The sequence below is a fragment of the Rhineura floridana genome, chromosome 3, assembly GCF_030035675.1.
Source record: "Rhineura floridana isolate rRhiFlo1 chromosome 3, rRhiFlo1.hap2, whole genome shotgun sequence".
In the NCBI taxonomy this organism is placed as follows: Eukaryota; Metazoa; Chordata; class Lepidosauria; order Squamata; family Rhineuridae; genus Rhineura; species Rhineura floridana.
Genome location: NC_084482.1, coordinates 3,717,355 through 3,725,301, shown reverse-complemented (window position 1 = coordinate 3,725,301; position 7,947 = coordinate 3,717,355). Strand labels below are relative to the sequence as shown.

Genomic DNA, 7,947 nt, shown 5'->3' with positions numbered 1-7,947 from the left:
ATTGAATTGAATTTATTCTTGCGGTCATAGACCAGTACACAATATCAAACATCATATAAAACTGGTTAAAAATCATACATTTGCTAACTATAATCATGGCTGTATAGGCAGTTGGGCTAACAATGTTCTGCGATGGATGATTGCCATAGCACAGAATCTTGCAACACTACACGTGATTTGAGTATATTGATCCAAAAGAAGATAGGTGGTGTAAAAAGAAAGGTCCCGGCCAGGAATCAAGTTGATGATTGGAGTTATATGCAGGAGACGGAGTTCATGATAAAAAGGGCAGATTAAGAGTACATGGGTTACTGTTTCAATTTGTCCCATCCCACAAGGGCATAATCGCTTCGTACGGGGAACTCTCCGATAACTGCCCTCAATAAGAGCAGATGGGAGCACATCGAACTTCGCCATTGTAAATGCTTTTCTGTATCTCACATTAGGGAGCAAGCTGAAGTAATGTGGGAGCGCAAAGCCCCTGGTGTGGGAAAGAGAATCATCCTTAAATGTCATCAACGATTGATGACTTTGTAATTCTACATCCATGATTCGTTGTGATATAGCCAGCCATGCTTTAGAATAGCCCGGCGTGAAAATCGCGGGAGGAGAAAAGCCAAGGTTTGCAAATTTCTCAATCAAAGACTTATGCCATTTAGATCGATAAGAGTCAGAAAGTACCAGGGGGCCAAGCCCACGGGGCAGAACTGCAGTTTTAACCATAACCTTATTCTTAATTTCCAAATGCGGACCTCAGTTGTAGGGAGACCAGCTTCCAGTCTTAGAATATTATTTGAGACACACGTCGGTGTCCCAAAAATGGATCTTAAAAATTGGGTTTGGACGGGTTCAAAGGACACAGATCTGGAGTATATAAATGCCTGAGAGCCATAGAGCATTTGGGAGATGACCTTCGCCACGAAGACTTGTAAAGCGGAGGGAACATATTGACCTCCCTTAGTATGAAAGAATAACAATAGAGCCTTCGAGGTCCTCCGGGCATTAGTGATGGTATTCTTTGCATGAAGATACCATGCTCCTGAGGAGTGGAAGGTCACGCCCAAATATTGATATGAAGAAACCTGTTCTATTTGAAGTCCATTAAGTTGCCAGTTGTGCCTCACCTTTTTCTTGGTGAACACGAGTACTTTCATCTTCTCATGGTTAATGACTAACCGTTCTTTGGAGCAATAATCTGCTAAGGCCCATAGTAGTCGACGTAGACCAATACTTGTCCGCGATAGCAGGACTGCAGCGTCAGCATACAGTAGTATTACTAGGGGTTTGTTGGCGAGTATAGGAGAGTGAGATGCAATCTGTGCCAAGGAGCCAACCAAAGAGTTTATATAAAAATTGAATAGGGTTGGGGCTAAGACGCAGCCCTGTTTGACACCCTCATAGGTAGAAATTGGCTTAGTTAGATGGCCTGCGTTGTTGCACCTAATACGCAGTCTAGTGCAGAGCTTGGAAAAGTTACTTTTTTGAACTACAACTCCCATCAGCTCCAGCCAGCATGGCCACTGGATTGGGTTGATGGGAGTTGTAGTTCAAAAAAGTAACTTTTCCAAGCTCTGGTCTAGTGTTATCATAGAAACAGCGTATGAGAACTAAGAGGCGTCTGTCGATGTCAGTTGACTCAAGCTTTTCCCAGAGCTTGTCTCTGGGTATGAGATCAAATGCGGTTTTAAAATCTATAAAAGCCGTGTAGAGAGATCCCCTCTTTTTAGTTGAATATTTTTCTACTAGATGCTGGAGTACTAATACATGGTCCACGGTAGAACGTTCCGCTCTTAACCCTGCTTGCTCCTTGGCCAGGATATTCTCCTGGGCCAGCCAATTTTGTATCTTATCGAGCAAATGAGTGGCATATAGTTTGCTGACTATGTTTAGGAGGCTAATTGGCCTATAATTGGCAGGGTCAGAACGGGGACCTCTTTTATAGATTGGGACAATAGTGGCTAGACCCCAGTCTTCCGGAACTCAGGCTGTGCGGTCGATGGTTGTAAAGAGTGCTGCTAGGATTGAAGCCCACCACTCTGAATTGCACTTAAATATTTCAGGAAGGATATTATCGGGTCCTGGTGCCTTGCCCATTTTCAGCCTTGTAATGAGAGAAGATATTTCCTTTGGAGATACCATGGGCCAGTCAGGAAGATCTTCAGGAGTGTTCACAGTATATTGGAATCGCTCCTGCCCCCTAGAGTGGATGTTATAAAAGTACAATTCCCATGATTCCACGGAAATGTGATATTCAAGACTAGGGGGAGGTTTAGGCCAACCCCTGGCTACAAGTCGCCAGAAAGTGGCTGCGTCTTTGTTCTTTGAGGCCTGGATTAAGGTCTTCCATTGTTGTATCTGTGCCAGCCTTTTTTTGTTTTAATCAGTAATTTGTATTTCTTCAGCACAAGATATTCCATGGGCAATGCTGAAAGGTCGATGGCGCTGTATGTTCTGTAGTTTGCAGCTAAAAGCTTCTTCAGGGCTAGACACTCTTGGTCAAACCAAGGTTTGGAATTGAGCGAGGGGGCATGAGGACTTGCCGCGTAGTTTGAGATTAAACATTTTTGAAGCTCCATAGACAATTCTTGATACAACGCTAATATATCTGTCTCAGGAGTCGCAGCCATAATAGTATTGCATAAATTGATATTACTGTCTGAATTTAGAATTCCCTTTATTTCTAGCTCTATTTCGGCCGACCATTTGGTGTGGGTAATTTTCGTTGGGAGATCTATACCCACAACCGGAAACCATTAAGCCTGGGGGCATATATTGTTGTGATAGAAGTGTGCAACTAATGGGAAATGATCACTGTCCATACAATTCCCAACCATACATCTGGCCACTGAACTTAAAAAGTCAGATGATATTATAAAAAAATCAATTACAGAGGCACCCGATCCTGAAACGAAGGAATACTCCCCGCTCTTATCACCATCCACAGAGCCATTCAACAAGGTCAAGTTCAGGTTATGAAGCATCTGGAGAAGACAGTAGCCTGCATAATTGCATCCTAAGTGTTTAGAATGTCTCTGCGGTAAATTAAGCGCGTCATCTATAGATGGATTTCATGAAAATGAGCGTATAACGCTCTATCAGTCGTGCCAATTCTGGCATTAAAATCGCCAGCTATCACTAATACCGCTTCTGGGAATAGTGCTGTAAAGTTAGTAATAAATTGTTCTAATTTCTGGCTGTTGGCTTTTACCTCGCTTTTTTGACGAAGGGGTGGCAAGTAGATGTTAATAAGGACGAAATGCACTCGGTAGAATTCAAGGAGCATCGACATAGCAAGCCCAGGTAAGGAAGTTAGTCTTTTCGTTGAAACACGTAAATTTGTTGAAATCAGCACAGTAAGACCGCCTTTGGGTCTACACCCTTTGTTGCTTGGCGTTGCCTTAAGCGAGTATGGAGAGAAACCATTTAATTCCACTTGTTCTCTGGCCCAAGTCTCCTGCAGAAGAATGATGTCATGTTTGTTCATAAAGTTCAAAAGTGGATAATCCATGGCCTTATTCCTCCACCTGGCTATATTCCAGGATAAAATTATAAATCTGGATTTAGAGGAATTCTTAGTTTGTCAAGATGAAAGTGGATGCATCTTAGCAGATGGCTTGATGGAGAGCTTCTCAGTAGCAATGGCAGGGCTAGGTAGGGGACTGTGAAGAGCCGGAAGATGGATTATCACTTCAATAGAATTATCCAACTGGCTGACATTTGATCTTATCACTTTGGGAGGAGGAAGCCCCGGCAAAGCACACCCTTTAGCAGGGGATCCCAATTCTTCTCTGTCCAGATACCTCATGTCGGTCCAGGAGGGAGTATAACATATATTTGGCAGCTTCTTCCGATGAAATTCCTGAAAAGGTATGCAAGTTGATGAATTGATTTCAGCGAGAAAGTGTGAGGGGGAGGAATCTTTGTTCGCAGGAGAATGCAGTGTCCGTACCCTCTTATCCGCTTGCAGGTCCTCAGCCTCTTTCAGGTCGTAGCGTTTGTTTAACTTATAGGAACCACAGGGTTCAGATTGAATCATCCGGTCTTGGAGATGTGTAGTTAGTCTCTGGAGTCTAATAGTAATCTACAATTGAGCTTGGCTGGGCAGGGTACTAAAAGCACTGAACAGTTTCTCCTCCTCTTCAATGAACGGTGTTTGTGCCTCTACGCTCTCAGGAATGTTCATTGTAGCTTCCCGGTTAGCTGAGGTCACAATGCTAGCCAACGGGGCGTTGAATAGGTTCTCCTTCTCCTCGATAAATGATGTTTGCTCCTCTATATTATCGTGGCTGTTTATTATCACTTCCTGTTTGGATGTGACCACATTATTAGCCACCAGAGGGGTATTAGAACTAAAGAGCTTGGAGGTATACCTGGGCAAAATCCTTGTTGTAACCCGTGGGAGAGCCATCGGCCTCAATGAAGCGCTAGAGGTATTAGACGTTGGGACCAAGTCTGGTAATGCTGGGTTCGTCACAGGGATTGAACACCGGTTCAACCGATGTTCTGAAGGAGCAGAAGGTAGAAGCGTAATCAAAGGATAGGGCCAAGCAGTGTTCTCAAAATATCTATGCGCCATAATTCCAAAACTACTCAGCACATGCTTATTTGTAAGAAGAAGGTTAGCTTTATCTGAGTTATTAAAAGTCAACAATATCCGAGCATTTATAGGATTAAAATACAAATACTCTATGTGATTAAAATCGGTTATAGTAAAAAGCCTTGGCATACTCGTTTGTAAAAGCTTCACAAGGTGAGCTTTACATGCTATTTGGGTACGGTGAGTATATGCCCTGGGATAGTTGGTTAAGACTAATTTTTGAGGAATGAGTTTTAAATTCCATCTAACCTCCTTCGTCAGATTCTGCAGAGAGACCCGGGGTGCTAAAGAGCATGAATCCTGTGGTTCAGGGGAGCAAAGTTGTGGTAGATTGTTAGGAGAAAGAAACACTGACAGGTGAGTCGCTATTATATCAGAGCTCTGAGAATTAGCTTTGGCATTCTTTGAAGGATCCTCCTGTCTTCTAACCTTAAGCTCATGATTGCTCCTTAATTTAAGTATCGAGTCTAGAAGCTTGAAAATTTTTGTAAAATTCAATTTTCGACCTCGATGAAACTTAAAGTTTTTAATATTTTTGCTCTCCTTGGAGGTGATCATTCTTTTGTTCGAGGAGTTTCTTTTAGTTTTTAATGTTATCTTCCTTCTTTGCCTCCTTGGCGTTGAAAGATGTACGGGACCAGTAAGTTGACAACCGGATTTGGGCTCATTTATTTTTTGGAAGCCTGATGTCTTGTAGGCTTCCATGAGGATGGTCAGCAGCTGGTTTGATTCCGTTAAAAAAATTTTTATACAGGCTATGTCCCTGGAAAGTGTATGGAGCCAATTTTCCAATGTTTTAGTATCAATGCATTGTTGATCGTCTGGGTGAATTAGTATGTCATCACTTGGTTTTAAATTTGAAGGAAAAAGGTAGTTGGAAATCTGCTGGCTGGACATCTTCGCATCCTCTTCACTACTTCCAGTCGTGAAGTAATTAGTTGAGACTTTGGGTGTATGCTTCTTGGTCAAACTCTCAGCCTGCTCTATCTCGGAGGCGAGATTATAACGGGGGATCAGCTAAATCCGGTTGAAGAACTCCCTTCAAGTCCAGTGACCAGTCCAGGGGAGCATTGTCATGGCTGGAAGTGGAAAGGTCAAACTCCTGAGGCCCCGGTTGCACCTTCGCGCTAGTCCTTTCTCCTCCCTTTGGTGGAGCTGAATTCACTGCCTTTTCATAAGGGGGGGGGGAAGTGGGTAATAGTTGACTGCTTTGACTGCTTTGCCGGTTTTACAAGAGAAGGTGACTCACCCTCCAGGGGCATTCCAAGCTTTCTGTAGCTGTTCCATATTGTGGTGCTGTCTCTTTAAGGTGATAGCCAGGGGTCAGTATTAAAGCTACAATTACTGTAGCAGTCCTGAATAACACAGCACGGAATAACTCAGAGTGGATGTTTCCCCAGCTTTTCCTCCGTCTTTAACGTCAGTTCAAGTAGTTAGATGGTTAAAGAAGAAAAGTTTGCTTACTTAAGCGTTGGATGGTGTGTATTAACAAACTCCACAGGCACTCTGGCTGCTCAGCTCAAATGATGCCGCCGTCTAGCAGGGAGACATCAAATAAATCCACTCTCACTTCACTCTCAAGGTCGCTCAGATGATAAGGAGTTGATATCAGTGTTGCTGAGGATGGAAGTAAGCCAGGAATAAAGATTCAGGGACCAGTCTGCTGTTTACACAGCTTTTTAGGAAAGCGAGTGCTGGAGGAGATGAGGCAACGTCTGTCCTATTGGCCGCTATCTTCCCTCCCCATCAACATAATGAAACAATACTGGTCTAGAAAAAAATGGTTTTGGCTTGTAAAGGAGCATGTAGAGGATTTGGGGGACTTGGTAGCTGAGAGTCAGCAGGAGGGAAGAATTGCTGAGGGTTTTTTGCCTAACAGTTTGTCACAGAAGCAACGCACTCAATTGTACCAAGTTTCAATGAGATTCCAGGCTCTGTTCTCTAGTAAGCCTGGCCAGACTCAGTTAGCCATTCATTCTGTCATTACAGGGGACCACCCACCTATTTAGTCTCAGCCTTATCATGTTACTGGACCTCATGCAGAGGTAGTGGAAAGGGAAATTCAAGCTATGTTGGAGCTTGGAGTTATTGAGCACTCAACTAGCCCTTGGTCTTCCCCTATTGTTCTTGTGGCTAAGAAAGAGGCTAATGAGGTTCGTTTCTGTGTTGATTACAGAAAATTAAATCCGATAACTCAAGTGGATCCTTATCCCCTGCTGAGGATGGACCATTTAATTGAGCGACTGGGAACTGCTATATTACCACTTTAGATCTGACCAAGGGATATTGGCAGGTGCCCTTGGATGAAGATGCTGCCTTGCAATCTGCATTCATGACCCATTTGGGACTGTACCAGTTCAAAGTTCTCCCTTTTGGACTTAGGAATGGCTCTGGGTCCTTCATGAGACTTATTTATTCTGTGTTAAATGGGTTGGGAGAGTTTGCATGTGCTTACCTGGACCATATTGCTATTTTTAGTTCTGATTGGGAATCTCATGTTAAACACTTACAATCTGTATTCCAAAGATCACAGAATGCTGGGTTGATAGTTAAGGCTCAAAAATGTTAATCTGGGCTGGGGGAGGTAGTTTATTTGGGGCATCATGTGGGAGGGGGCCATATGAAACCTCTTGATGCAAAAATTGAGGCTATTCAAAATTGGCCTGTGCCTCATACAAAGAAACAAGTCAAATCATTTTTGGGTCTGGCTGGGTATTATAGAAGGTTCACCCCCCCCACTTTAGCAGTATTGCAACCCCCTTGACTAATTTATGTAAAAATATAAGCCTAAACAAGTGCAGTGGTCTGATAGTTGTCAACAGGACTTTGATGCTCTTAAAGCTCCTGATTTCTCTGCACCCTTTGTGGTACAAACTGATTCTTCTAATTTTGGCGTTGGAGCTGCCTTGTTACAATATGACACAGATGGAGAGTTGCACCGTTGCTTATCTTGGCAAAAAATTGATCCAGCGAGAACGAAACCTCACTACAATTGAGAAAGAATACCTGGTGATTGTATGGGCATTAGACAAACTGCGTCTCTATTTGTGGGGTCCCCATTTTCATCTGCAAACTGATCATTCACCCATGTGTTGGTTATCTAACATGAAAATCTCTAACCAGAAATTGTTAAGGTGGAGCCTGGCTTTACAAGATTTTGATTTCACTGTAAATTATATCAAAGGAATGAAAAATGTGGTTGCTGACAGCCTCTCCAGAACCTATGCTCCAGAGGATTGATTTTCCAGTCTGCTGACCTATGTTTTGACCCTGACTTGATTTATGGATTGAGATTTTAACTTGGTTTTAAAGTTCCTGTGACAAGGATGTTTATGGTTTTATGACTTATG

The 7,947-nt window shown here is 43.0% G+C and overlaps 1 protein-coding gene across 5 annotated transcripts in view; it reads left to right on the top strand.

The window, feature by feature from the left end:
- DENND1C (DENN domain containing 1C) overlaps positions 1-7,947 on the top strand; it is a 73,656-nt gene that overhangs the window by 40,458 nt on the left and 25,251 nt on the right. The gene's annotated exons all lie outside the window — the stretch shown is intronic.